Source organism: Arvicanthis niloticus, chromosome 25 (genome assembly GCF_011762505.2).
Source record: "Arvicanthis niloticus isolate mArvNil1 chromosome 25, mArvNil1.pat.X, whole genome shotgun sequence".
Taxonomy (NCBI): domain Eukaryota; kingdom Metazoa; phylum Chordata; class Mammalia; order Rodentia; family Muridae; genus Arvicanthis; species Arvicanthis niloticus.
Window position 1 is genome coordinate 8,945,400 of NC_133433.1, and position 13,953 is coordinate 8,959,352.

Here is a 13,953-nt window from a genome sequence, read left to right on the forward strand (position 1 = left end):
AAAGTGTTTGTTAGAAAGCAGTATCCTTTAACTAAAATGTTCAAAGATAACAAACCCTACCAAGAATAACTTTTAGCTTCTAACCGTTTAGATCTGCTCTTCTTAGTGAGCATGCATCATTGTGTCCCTGAATGATTTCCCTGTGACAGGTGACAGAGATACATGACAGACAGAAACATGACATGTGTGACATCATCACACCTACATAAATCCCTATGGATACACATCAGTACTGAGAAAGGGTCTCAAAAAGAATCCCCATACAATATATGTCCCAAGTCAAGTGTACCTATATGATTTCAAAGAAGTCACACTGATCAGAACTCAGTCACAACCACCTTTAGAGCATTAAACTCTTACCAACTTGCCAGAAGTACAACCAACTTAAGGGCCAATTGCAACCAGAGTTAGGGTTTTAAGTATGAGACTTCTGACCAAATTCTTCTCCAAGAATTGGAGAAAATGCTTAGAGTTGTTTTAATCATCAGTTCTGATGTGTGTGTATGCATGTGTATATATATATATATATATATATATATATATATATATATATATATACACATTTATGTAACAAGAAAGTAACAAAATTTTATTTCTTTTCATTTTTACAGTATTAGTGGCTGTTTTTATTACTTCAAAATTTCCATGGTACAGATGAGGTATTTCCTTAGTTATCCTGACTATTTGAGTAGCAAGTGTCTTTCTTCCACATATATGAAATATATGCCTAACAACTTACTCTGAACACTTCAGGATTTAATTTAGTTTGATTATAATTGTTGCAAGTGAACTAAATGATACAATCAATCGTGTCACTAAAATGTGGGCTATGTGAAACGGTGTAATACAGGACAGAACTCTTTGTCAGCACTTCTGATTTGCAGCTCACATCAGAAGACCACATCACCTGGAGAACACAGAATACATGAACAGAGGCCAGGAAGGTGAGCATGTGGCGCTTCCTGCACATATGGGACACATGGAGAAAGACTGTCCGTGCAGTAGATGAACTTTCTGTTAGGCTTTATCAAATGATTACTTACCTCCTCCGTGGGTAAAACTGTCTGAAGTAAAGTCATATTATGCAATAAACCAGATATTGTTTACCATTCTTAGAAATATTCTAAAATCCTTAAGAAGTTGGAGCATTCTTAATCTAGGACCTGATGAAAAGCAAACTTGTCATTAAACAAAGAAAATCCTGTTTTAAAAGGATGCTGCTAAACCTTACCCCTACCTCACTGGGGCGGGGGGGGGAGGGGGGCGCATTCTAACGCGAAAGCTTGTGTTCCCTAAGTATTCCAGATAATCCAAATATTTCATCAAAGACTAAATGATCACTTTTGAAAACTGGATCAGCCCCGGAAGTTAATTTCTCATAAAGCTGCATTGCTGAGCTTTTTTAAACACCCGGGCGAACACGCCGAGTCTCAGCCCAGAGTGGAGAGCCCAGGGCGGGAAAGTTCCCGAGGGTCCCAGCCCTCCGCGAGGCTCTGCTCCGCGGGGCTCCGGCTGGAGCGCCGGGGATCAAGGAGGCCCCGAAGCAGCGCAGGGCGTCGCGTGGCCCCGGGAAGCCGCGGACGCGCGGGGAACCCTCCCGGCTACCGGCTGCCGAGCCAGCCGCTTCCTGCGGCGGGGAACCGGGAGAGCTGCGCTCCGCGCCACCAACCCTCCCGCCCGCCCGCCCAGGATGCGCTCGCCTGCCCGGGACGCGCTCACACCTCGCACAAAAGGCGCCGCGGCGGGACAGCGGGGAGTTGGCGGCCGCTGCCTCCCGGAACTTTGCAGACATCTCACCGCAGCTCCGCAGCTCCGAGCCCCCGGCGCAGGAGGAGGCCGAGGCGGCGGCGGAGAGTCGGGGCATCGCCCGGCAGTGCCTCCGCCTTGCCGGCTGCCGATGGCTCCCGCCCCCGGTTAACCAGCGCTCGCTCTTAAAGGCGCCCGCTGCTGGTTAGGCCGCGAGGTAAGGAAGAAGAGAGGAGTGGGGTGGAGGCAAGGAAAGGGGGAGGGGGCAGCGTAGACAAGATCCCAGGAGTCTTCCGCAGTCTAAACTCAGACTCCTCCCGCTCCAGGTCCCCAGGTCATCCCACCCCACGCACCTGGGCAAAAAAACGATCTAAGGGAGTTAAGTGCTCAGACCCTACACCAAGGATGCTTAGCTGCTGCTGGCTAGCCCAGGAAACCTCACTTTTGCTTGAACTGTCCACACCCCTGTTAAGGTCTTGACCTTAACACCCCATCTCTGCGCCACACTTGCCATTGAGCTAAAAATCGGTGCCCAATGGAACTGTGCTTACCTCCGCTGATTGTGCAGCCTCCCGGGTGGTTCTTCATTTCCCACACTGTGGTGAGGGTCTCATCCGGAGCGCTTCAAATTGAATACCAGCTGGACCCCTACTTGGACCCCTAAAGGAGTCTTGAAGTATAGTAGCAGACATGCCTTGCTTTCACGCATGTTCTGTTCTTTCCAATAGTCACTTACCAGGTGGCCTCCAACTGGATGGCTAGAACCACCGCATTCATGATCACCAAACTGGATTCAGGAAGACCTTAATGAAAAGATAGCACCATCAAATCTCAGTAATGTGCCCTTGAAATGTTGGCTCCACGTGATAAATGATACTGTTTTCCTAACCATCGTCAAGATTTGTGGTGGCAGAGCAGAGGGCCCAGGAGGCTCAGAGCACCAAGCAGTTGCCCTGAATCCACAGGAGACGAGCACGAGGGACCATTCATCTATAGCTGGTCTTCTGTCTGTTGGCTTCAATCCTTGCTTCTCAGGCCTGTGGGGCTACTCTGGCAGAAGTGGGAAGGAAGAAATTAGGCAATTAGAGGTTATGATCCAGCCTGGGCTCCAAACCTTCAGGCCCAGCAAAGGACTCTGAAGGTGTGAGTGACATTTTCTAATTCAGAGGAGCTTGTACCTTTTAGCCCTGGCTTCAGCCAGCTTGGTTCTTACTCTCAGCCCACTGTGGAGTACAGAACTGCTTGCAGGAGGTAGAAGCAATTTTTTTTGTTGCTGGATGGAGAGGAACTAAGCTCCAGGCTTTGGGGGAAAAAGAAAGGGGGGCGGAGGGGAGAAGAGGGGAAGGGAGGGGAGGATTCCATTGGTCCAATGCTTTTGGGCCTGCTCACTTGCTGAAGATATCACATGTTAAGAAAGGTGGAGGTACAATTGCAGTTACAGTTCTTACTCCTGCTTAGAGAAAACGGAATCAGTATAATGAAAATACAGGCTTTAGATTAAATTCCTTTAATTTGGTGTAAAACCGATGGATGAGGGAAATGGCTCCATAGGTAAATCACTCGCCATGTATGTGTGAATTTCGATTGTTCGAACCCACATCAAAGCCAGGCATGGCAGGATGAGCCCAGAATTCCAGCAATGGAGAGCAGAAACAGGAGGACCCCTGGAGCTTGTCAGTGAGCCAGTCTAAAGGAATCGATGGGCTCCAGGTTCAATAGGATAACCTATCCCAAAACTGTAGTGGAGAATGAGTTCTGACGTGACCTCTGACCTCCAAATGCACACAGGCTCACATAGATGCATTCACACACATATGATAAGGAAAGGTCTTAAAATAAGCACTAGAGATGGGGGGCATCTTGAAAGTGCTTTTGGTTTTGTTAAGGAAGTGATTCCCTGGCACTTAAAGACATAGTGCCAGGCAAGAGGTGCCTAAGTGAGTATAGAAATGAGAAAGCCTTATAGGGAAATGGCACTGCCTTTGTTGCAATAGAAAAGAGCCTGGATTCTTATGGCTTAGAAAAATGTCTCTGATAGTCCCAATATCATTTCACTACATAATAAATCACTATCATTTTCTCTGTTTGTGTCGGAGGCAGGGCACAGACTAGGAATCTCTAGCAAGGGCTCTACCACAGGGCTAAATGCCTAGACTCTACTATTATTGTTTTAATTAGACAAAGTAAAAACCTGTGTGTTCCTTTAAAATATCTATTCATTTTTAAATAGTATTTGTCAGTACTTTCTATCATGTATGTTCAGAGTGATGTAAATGCTGACTTACTTTCAGCCATGTTCAAAGTAAGTTCAAAAGCCTTGTTCCTAAAGCCAAAGAGACTAGCTATGAAACCGCTTTTCTGGCAAGATATTAAGCAAATAGTGTCTTTCCAAAAATCAGTCTCTCCTTAGGTAAGGCAGCATATTGCTGTTGTCCTGGCAATCAAAGGGCTAATGGAGGAGGATTGTGAGTTCTAGGAAAAGCTGGAGCAACATGCCAAGTCCCTGTCTCAAAGGAAGGAAAAGAAAGCAATCTCTGCAATGTATCCGAGGTTTTTAGCATAGCCAGGTACACATGGTAAGGCCTATAAATTGTTGTTCTAATGTGCTAGCTAAATCGAAATGTCTCAACACTGACTACACATTAGAATCACCTGAAAGCTTGCTGAAACTAGCACCTGGGGCCCACCCTCAGTGAAGCCGGACAGAAATGAAACAGAAGCTCCGTGGTGATTCAGATTCGCCATGGCTGAGAGCCCAGGGATATCTGTCTACACAGCAGAATTCATCTAGAACCGAGGAGCATGATGGTCGGTGTGCTCTTTCTTCCGTATGCACAGTCACCCTGACTGATCGTTCTGGTTTTGCAGCGGTGCTACAGAGCATGGCGGGCAGGTGTTAGACGTCTAACTACTTTCTGCTCTGTATTGCCCCTGAAATATTCTCAACTGTGGTGCAGACTACATGTGGTTTATCTCAGTCAGCAGCATGGCATGAATCCTAAGTCATAATCTCTTCTGTGCCTTTCTGCATGTACAATTTATGGGCAGTTATCAGCACACAGGAGTCTCTGGAGGATTTAAAAGGGAGGAAAGCACCACCAAAGAGTCCCTCAGGAAGAGGACCAGAAGCAAGAATCAAGTGGTTTTTAAAAAAATCATTCATTAATTTTTAGCTATTTGGATTCTGACTTTAATATGATGTACATAATATGATATATACATAAATACATGCATACATATTGCTCCTTCTAAGTATAGTAGTGATATGCTTGTTGGAAATTTTATTAATATTAATTCCTCTTAAGTGTACATAACTGTATTAGTTACTTTTCTGTTGCTATGCTAAACCACCTTGACCAGAAACAATTTAAGCAATTTTTGGTGACGAGGAGGGAGGGGGCTATGGATTCAGAATGAGAGTCCATGTTGTAACAGAAAGCTGAAAGTCCACAACTCAACTGCAGAGCAAAAATAGAGAGGGTAAACTGGAAGTGGGCTGAAGCTGTAAACTTTCAAATTCCATCTCTAGTGATGTATTTCCTCCAGGAAGGCAGCACCTCCTGAAATTCTATAACCCTCCCAAACAGTACTACTAACTGGAGACACATATGCAAATATGTGGGCCTATGAGGGACTGTGGACTTGCCCAGCCAGCTAGGCTGTCTCCACAGATCAAAGGAAATGGCAAACATCTGAGTGACCTAACCAGAGGATTCAAGGTTTTTGTGCTCAAGACGAGTACAAAGAAGACATTTCTCATTTTTATTATTAAAGCAAGCAACACATGAGGTGATGTTCATAGTTAGTGTAAGCAAACAGAAGAACAGTTTGGAATACACCTGGTGTTCTATCTTATCATCTTGGCCATGTAAAGAAGAACCAAGAATATTCCTCCCAGGCCTTTGTCTTTCCCACAGAGATAATGAGCACATGCCAGGAAATTCCCTTTATGCTCTTGCTTTGAAGTGAATTTCTTTATCATAGTTTATGCAATTCTTTCTAGAAGGCCACCTCATGGGGAGAACCTTCTACACTTGACCCATCCATAGTTCACAGTAAGTTAACAGCTTTTAGACATAGGTTCCCACAAGAGACATTTCTCATTCAAACCACCACAGTAATTAACCCACTCTCCGATATACAGACAATCTGTTTCCATTCAATTACAAGAAATTCTATCCAATACAACTTATCTAAAAGGCTATAATCTAGAACCACTAGTAAATTTGTCAATGTAAATCCAGACTGACCTGATCTTTGGTTCAAGAAAAATAGTAACAACATAACTTTGAATATTTGCAAAGAGATATGTCTTAGGGTGTTACTACTGTGAGCAGACACCATGACCAAGGCAACATAAGGACAACATTTAAGTGGGGCTGGCTTACAGGTTTAGAGATTCAGTCCTTAATCACCAAGGCAGGAACATGGCAGCGTCCAGGCAGGCATAGTTCAGAAGCTGAGAGTTCTACATCTTTATCTGAAGGCTGCTAGCAGAATACTGGCATCAGGCAGCCAGGAGGAGGGTCTTACAAGCCCACACCCACAGTTACATACCTACTCCAAGGCCACACCTACTCCAACAAGGCCACACCTTCTAATAGTGCCACTCTCTAAGCCAAGCAAATACAAACCATCACAAGATATAATAATGAAAACGAGGAAAAAAAAAATATAAGTACAATTGATGAACCAGCCTACATCCATCTTAGGCTTGAAAACCATTTAACAGTAAAGACAAAGTAGATTTGTTCCTGTTTATGATTAAATGTCTGTGTTTTGAGGATTGGGCTACCATCTGTAACTTACCTGCAAATGTTACTGTACTCCCTGCTCCAGGAAGCAGCAACAATGTTTTTGTTTCAAGAAGTTGTTATGACCATTTTGCAACTATGACCACCTTGCAACCCTACCTTTGTTTCAAAGGGTAATTGCGACTACCTTGTAATGACTACCTCGTTATGACTACCTTGTTATATTCTGCTTCTGTAATACTACCCATTTGGGTGCCAAATTCACTATTTGGAAACTCCCACCCCTGAGCTATAAAAGCCTCTATCTTCCCCAGACCTGATTCTGACCTTTTGAAACCCACCTTAAAGGGAGACAGTCATGTAAATAAATTTTTAAAAAGCTTGCTTTACCTAATTGCTTACTTTAATTTGACCATGATGATTTTCGTCAGTAGTCTTTCTCCTCAAATTTTAGGAATTAACACAGTAACAAGTTGTATAAATTTTATAAATGACAAAATCAAAACTACATGTGGGGGTCTTCATAGCAACTGAATCTGCATCAATAAGTATAAGGGAGGGATCGGGGATCAAGTTAAAACAACTTCTATAAGACAGTCAATCAAATACAGGATAAAACTAAAAAAATTAGTTTTCCCACTAAATCAATGACATAAATAAAAGAAATCAGACCATAAACGAATTAAAAGACATTTAAGAATTATAATTAAATGCGACATTTGAAACCCAGTGGTCTGTTATGAACAAACCAGAGGGACTGGGCATTAGACAGATCCCCTGGTAGGCAGACAGACATTATGTCTCTAGATGGCTGGCTTCTTGCTAACCCTCCAGATCTGAGACAACTTAAAAACAAAACCCTTTGGGCATTTTCTTCTGCCTGTAGGCTCATGCTGATGGAGTGGCTCAACAGATTTGAGGCTGGATCAGGATAAGTTTACAAGAGTGGTCCAATCAGCCATCCTGTCTTTCTTCAAAGTGTAGAAATTAGAGGATGAAGATTTTTGAGAAAAAAAAAAAAAAAAAAAAAAAAAAAAAAAAAAAAAAACCAACCAGTAAACAACAGCAGCCTTGGATAGATGGTTTCAGGGTCTTCTGCTCTGTGTGCAGCATACATGCCTGTGGTTTTTCACTCAATAAAAGCCTTTCTTCTTCCAATCTTGTCTGCTGTTGTTTGTAGTGTTTGAAACTTCTGCACAGCTACTTGTGCTTGAGACTTTTTTGTGCTGTTTAATTCTTTAACTGGCATAGAAAACAAACCTGAGTAACATTTTGGGGGTGGAGGGTGTGATGGTTTGTATATGCTCAGCCCAGGGAGTGGCACTATTAAGAGGTGTAACCTTGTTGAAGAGGGTATGTCACAGTGAGGATGGGCTTAAATACACTCAACCTAGCTGCCTGGAAGCCAGTCTTGCACTAGCAGTCGTCAGATGAAGATGTAAAACTCTCAGCTCTGTCTGTATCATGGCTGCCTAGATGCTGCCATGCACCCACCTTGATGATGGACTACACACCTCTGAACCTGTAAGCCAGCCCCGGTTAAATACATTGTCCTTTGTAAGACTTACCTTAGTCATGGTGTCTGTTCATAGCAGTAAAACCCTAACTAACACAGAAGTGATAAGAAAATGGTTTCCTCATCAAATCAATGACAAATAAAAAGATCATACTATTGAAAAAACTACATTTAAGAATCATGACAATTAAGTGCAGCAGGTAAACATCATGTTCTGTGTTGAACACACTGTTAGGTCCACCATCATGGGCCCCCAAAGTGGGTTTTGTGTTTTATTATTATTTTTTTTTTAAATAAACTGTGTTGTTCTTCATGGGCAGTACTAATGACAATGACCTAAACAAAAGGACTCTTGCCTAGTAAACAGCATTGATATTGGATAAACAGAAGCTTAAATTCAACGTTCCTTAGAAATCTTCTAATGCAGGGTTTTTCTTTACCAGTAGCCTCCTTTCATTTAACCCAAAGGTCAACTGCCTTGGGCAAGGACATCTAGTTTCCTGTCAATCTTAACAGCCTGTATCATCTCAAAGAAACCACCACCACCCTGCTGATTGTCATATAGAGTCACTTACTTTTTGCAATTTCCTTCTCTCTGTCTTTTAGAGAGATAGGTTTGAAAATTTGATCCCCGATTGTTGGGAGCCGACTTTAGTAGAAAGCGGCTAGATCAACTTTGCAGCCATCTGGAACCATATACCCTGATGAAAGACTTGGTTTTCAAAAGCCTATAACAGCTGAAGCACACTCTGATAAATATCTTGTTTATCCCACATAGCTTGTTTTGCTGTTTAGTGACCTCAGCTGTATGGTGCACGTGGTAAAGTGTTTTCACTTGTGTTCTCCTGCTTGTGTATATAAATACCTCAGAATTCCCTTCAATAAAAGAGACTCAATGGAAGAGACTTAAGAAGAGACTTGAGAGAGACTTGATAAAAGAGACTGAATAGGAGAGAGACTTGGTAAGAGACTTGATCACACCCTGTTTGGTCTCCATTCTTCGCATCTCCTGCCCCAGCAGCCCCACTCTCTCTCTTGACCAGAGCACTTAGCCCCAAAGCGTTGAGGCAAACCGTTGAGACAGAATAAAAGCCACAACACCCAATAACTTTCCTTTCTACCCATGGCATGATTCAGTTTGGTAGTCTCACTGTACCTTCACTTATAGAAACCATCTGTGAAAGAATCTTTGAAACAATCAAAAAACTTAGATCATGAACAATGTATCGGATATGATAAATGAATTACTGTGTTAGACATAATAATTGCATGCCAGTTATATACAAAGGAAAATGTTATCATAAGAGCATACCAAAGAATTTATAATCATTCAAAATAGTGGAAAGAAAATAGATGAAAGAATATTTTTTTTAAGTTTTGAAGTTGGCATGCAAGAGAGGGAGGTAAATAAATGGAAGGATCTCATTCTGTATAGCTTACATAACAACCATTTTTAAAAATCTGGATTTCAGGGGTTAATTATATGGTACAGAAATAAGAGTACTTGCTGCTCCCACAGAGAACTAGAGTTTGGATCTCAGCACCCACATGTAGGCATTCAGTTTTTCCAGAACTGTTTGTTAAAGGTAATATCCACTGGAAGAAAGTGGGTAGTTCATAACCACTTTGCCTCCATCTCAAGGGAATCCATCACTCTCTTCTTGAAGCACTTGTACACACATGCACAGATACACATGTGCACATAAATAAATGAAAAAAAACTTTAAAAATATCTATTTCATGTTAATATAACCTTTTTTAAAAACTCTTTTCATGTGTTAGTAGGACTGTGATAAATATATATAAGCCTAAGATTGATTATATAATATCATTAAAAGGGATTCTGAGGCTGTCTTACTTAGTTAGGGTTTCTATTGCTGTGAAGAGATACCATGACCAAGACAACTCTTATAAAGAAAAACATTTAATTGGGGCTGGCTTACAATTTCAGAGATTTAGCCCATTATCATCATGGTGGGAAGCATGCCAGCATCCAGGCAGACATGGTGCTGGAAAAGGAGATGAGAGTTTTACATCTTGATCTTCAGGCAGTAGAAGGGGACTGTGTGCCACACTGGGTATAGCTTGAGAATATATGACCTCAAAGCTTGCCTCCACACTGACATACTTCCTCCAACAAGGACACACCTATTGAACCTCCTAATGGTGTCACTCCCTTTGTCCAAGCATTCAAACATATGAGTCTATGGGGGGCATTTCCATCAAACCACCACAGTAGTTCATTATTATAATGGCTAGAACCATGACAGCACACATAGCAGGCACGGTGCTGGGAAATAGCTGAGAGCTATATCCTAATCTACAGGTAAGCAAGTAGAGAAAAACTTGACATCCTGAAAGAGCTATTAAAACCTCAAGGTCCACCCACAGTGACATACTTCCTAACCCTTCTAATCCTATCAAATTCTATTCCCTGGTGACTAAGCATTCAAATATATGAGCCCAATCAAATTATATTCCACTCCATGCCTACTATAGGCTAGTAGCCATAGCATAATGCAAAAAAGAAAATGTATTGAGTCCAACATTAAGAGCCCCTACAGTCAGTCTATCACAGTCACAATACTGTTTAAAAGTCCAAAGTCTTCTGAGAATGAAGGCAATCTCTTAACTCTAACACCCTGTAAAAGCAAAATCAAAAGGCAGATCATACACTTCTAACATGCAATGTCATAGAGTATATCTTACCATTTCAAAGGGGAAGAAAGGAACATAGTGAAGAAGTATTGGACCAATGAAAGACCAAAACTGAGCAAGGCAAGTTTCAAATTCTGCATCTCCATGTCTGATGTCAAAGCACTCGTAAGATTTCCAACTCCTTTCAAATTTGTTGACTGCAACCTCTCTCTCTCTCTCTCTCTCTCTCTCTCTCTCTCTCTCTCTCTCTCTCTCTCTTTTCCTTGGGCTGGTTCCACTTCCTATTCCTGGTTCCAAGTAAAACTCCTTGACATTTATTCCACAGTTCTGGTATCTCCTCCATCTTGGAGTCTTTAAAGCAAACCAGGCTCCCTCTTCCCAATTTCATACAGTGGCCTCTCTGGGCTTCTGACTCACTGGCTTTCCTTAACCACAGAGGAAGATTCTATAAACCCTCTCCTGTATCCTTCTTGATGGTAAAACCAAAACCATGTGGCAGAAGCTGCCAATTTCTTCTATTTCTGGGGCTAGAACCTGGACCCTTTCTTGATTTGATTTGTGTTTCCATGAGCTTTTTATTGTTGATGGGTTCCTTAGAGCCTTAAGCTTTCCTTCAATTCCGTGCCATAAGTTGGAAGCATATTTTTACCCTGAAGACACCACTCTCTTTATTACATTCAGTTTCAGCTTTCTTTAAGCTTTTTATCTCCTTGAGTGCTGGGCTTGGCTCAAACTGTACATTTTTGTATTTCTTTTTGTGTGCTAACTCCTTTTCGTTGAAGATCTGCATAAGACTGATTACTAATAACTTCACAGCAGAGTTAATATTAGGCTGTCTTAAAACCTCCTCTGCCAAGGAAATTATCCCCCAAACTCTTCGATTTAGCCAAGGCCCAAAACCAACCACATTCTTTGCCAAAATATCACAAGATAGGTGATTTCTAAACAAGCTGCTCATGTTCTTCCTCTTTCAAACTTCTTGAGCTGGCCTCCCATAGTTCGCATTGGCCTCAGTACTGCTATCCATGCTCCTATTACTATGGTCTGTTAAGGCCTAGAGTGTTCAAACACTTTTTCTAATTCAAAGTCCCAAGATCTTCCATACTCCTCTGACAAGCAGCATGGTCAGGCCTATCATAGCAATAACCTATTTCCTGATACCAATTTCTGTCTTAGTTGGTGTTCTATTACTGAGAAGAGACAACATGACCATGGCAACTCTTACAAAAAGAAGCATGAAATAGGGGACTTGCTTACAGTTTCAGAAGGCAGTCCATTATCATCATGGCTAGAAGCATGTTGGCATGCATAGCAGGCATGGTGCTAGAGAAATAGCCAAGAGCTACATCCTGATCTGCAGGTAGACAGGCAGAGAGAGAGAGAGAGAGAGAGAGAGAGAGAGAGAGAGAGAGAGAGAGGAGGGAGGAGGGAGGAGGGAGGAGGGAGGAGAGACTGAACCTGGCTTGGGTTTTTGAAACCTGAAATCTCACCTTCAGTAAAAAATCTCTTCCAACAAGGCCACACCTCCTAATTCTTTTAACACTCAAACATTCTATTCCCTAGTGACTAAGCATTCAAACATATGAGCCTATGGGGGCCATTTTTATTCAAATTACCACAGAGGTTTATAAGTCTTTTAGATGAACATTCAAAGCCTATTATAAACTAAAGACACAGCTCAATTATCAGTATTTGTGGTTAGTGGTTTAGGATTGGCTAAAAACATCCTCAGTCTTTGTCTTGTAGCCTGTACATGTTGTTTTATTTCCTTACATCATAGGAGGAGATCAGAGCAGTGCCCAAGCTGTGTATTACATGGTTTTGACTGAGCCCAGAGTATTTCTTTCTCTGTTCTAACTATCCCTAGGCCTAGGCCTAGAAGCTTCTGGGCTCCATATAATCTAATCTTCCAAGCTGGCTGATTCAGTCCAGCTTCTTTTGACTTCTGACTGAATTGCTCTGTTCGGCATCATACTAACTTTAGCAATATATCCTAATCCTCTGGCTCCTTCTTATTCTCTGGCTCACTCTGTCTTCACCTGTGTCTAGCTTGTTCTCTCTGAAACCTGTATCTATATAACTGCCTCAGTAAAATTGCCACACATACACACACACACACACACACACACACATCACCATCTATGTCTAGCTTATTCTATCTCCCTGCACTATTCTCTTAAGTTGCCTCTCTTTCCTGTCCTCATGAGAGCTGGACATATCCTATCTCTGACTCATTCTGTCAAATTCATCACTTTTTCTGATTCATCACTTTGCCTGCCCCTCACTTAGATGTCACTTTTAAACATGGCTGCTTCTTTCTGTAAATTAACCTTACCTGCATTGTTGGAGATTAAAGTTGTGTGCTAAGGGCCTGCCTTTATTCCAGCCAGATTATGCTGTAAAACAGAATGTGTCTTCATTTCTGCCTGATCAAATTTTAGGATGTGATTCCTTGCCAGAACAGCCATGTTGCTGGATTAAAATTCCTCTACTACAGCCACTTCAGTGTTTTAGGTTTAAGTTGAGCCATATGATCTGTTTGATAGGGTTTTGTTCAGGGTAGGAAAAACGGATCAGTTTCATCCTCTTACATCGGTATATCTTGCTTTCCATAATTATTTGTTAGGGTTTTCTCCACAGGCGTAAATCTATGTCTACTATTGTAAACCTGATCAAAATTCCATTCAAGGACATTATAGGCCCTAAAGCGTAACTGAATGCTTAGATAAACTGGTATGATATAAAAAAATTCCTTCATAAGCAAGTGATACACCCAACTTTAATCAATGAAGCTTTCTTTTCATTGAATAATGGTGAATGCAGAGACTCCTGACTGTACAAGGTTCTCAAAGTAAGTACTCAGCCCTAAGTAAGACATTTATACCACCCCCTCTAAGGCTCAGAATACATTGTAAAATATGGAGCAAAAGGAATATAAGGACTGGAGGATAGGATGAAGGACAGGGAAATGCCATTTTCTGAGCATGAGCCAGCCAATGCACTCATGTTCTCAAAGCTGCTGACTGCCTTCAGCTTTCAATGGGCCTGCACAAGACTGGCCATTTTAGCCACCGATGTATACTAAAGAAAGGGCAGACATGTTTTCAGCTATGCTCCAAACCCATGTTCACACAGATATCCCTGTTTAAACTTAGCAAGTCATAATACAAAGAAGAAGACATTAATGATGTTAACTATTATTACTCAATAAGATATCTCACAGGCTAAGCTGATGGCTACATACTCTCAGTTAAAATTTCCTCTTCCAAAATGATGTTA

The 13,953-nt window shown here is 41.9% G+C and overlaps 1 protein-coding gene across 1 annotated transcript in view; it reads right to left on the reverse strand.

Moving 5' to 3' along the window:
* The window catches only part of Gpr63 (G protein-coupled receptor 63), a 44,041-nt gene extending 42,162 nt beyond the window's left edge, over window positions 1-1,879 (reverse strand). Inside the window, exon 1 of the mRNA XM_076924063.1 lies at window positions 1,722-1,879. The gene's annotated coding sequence lies outside the window, so the exon portion shown is untranslated. The remainder of the gene's footprint in view (window positions 1-1,721) is intronic.
* Window positions 1,880-13,953: the final 12,074 nt, after the last annotated feature.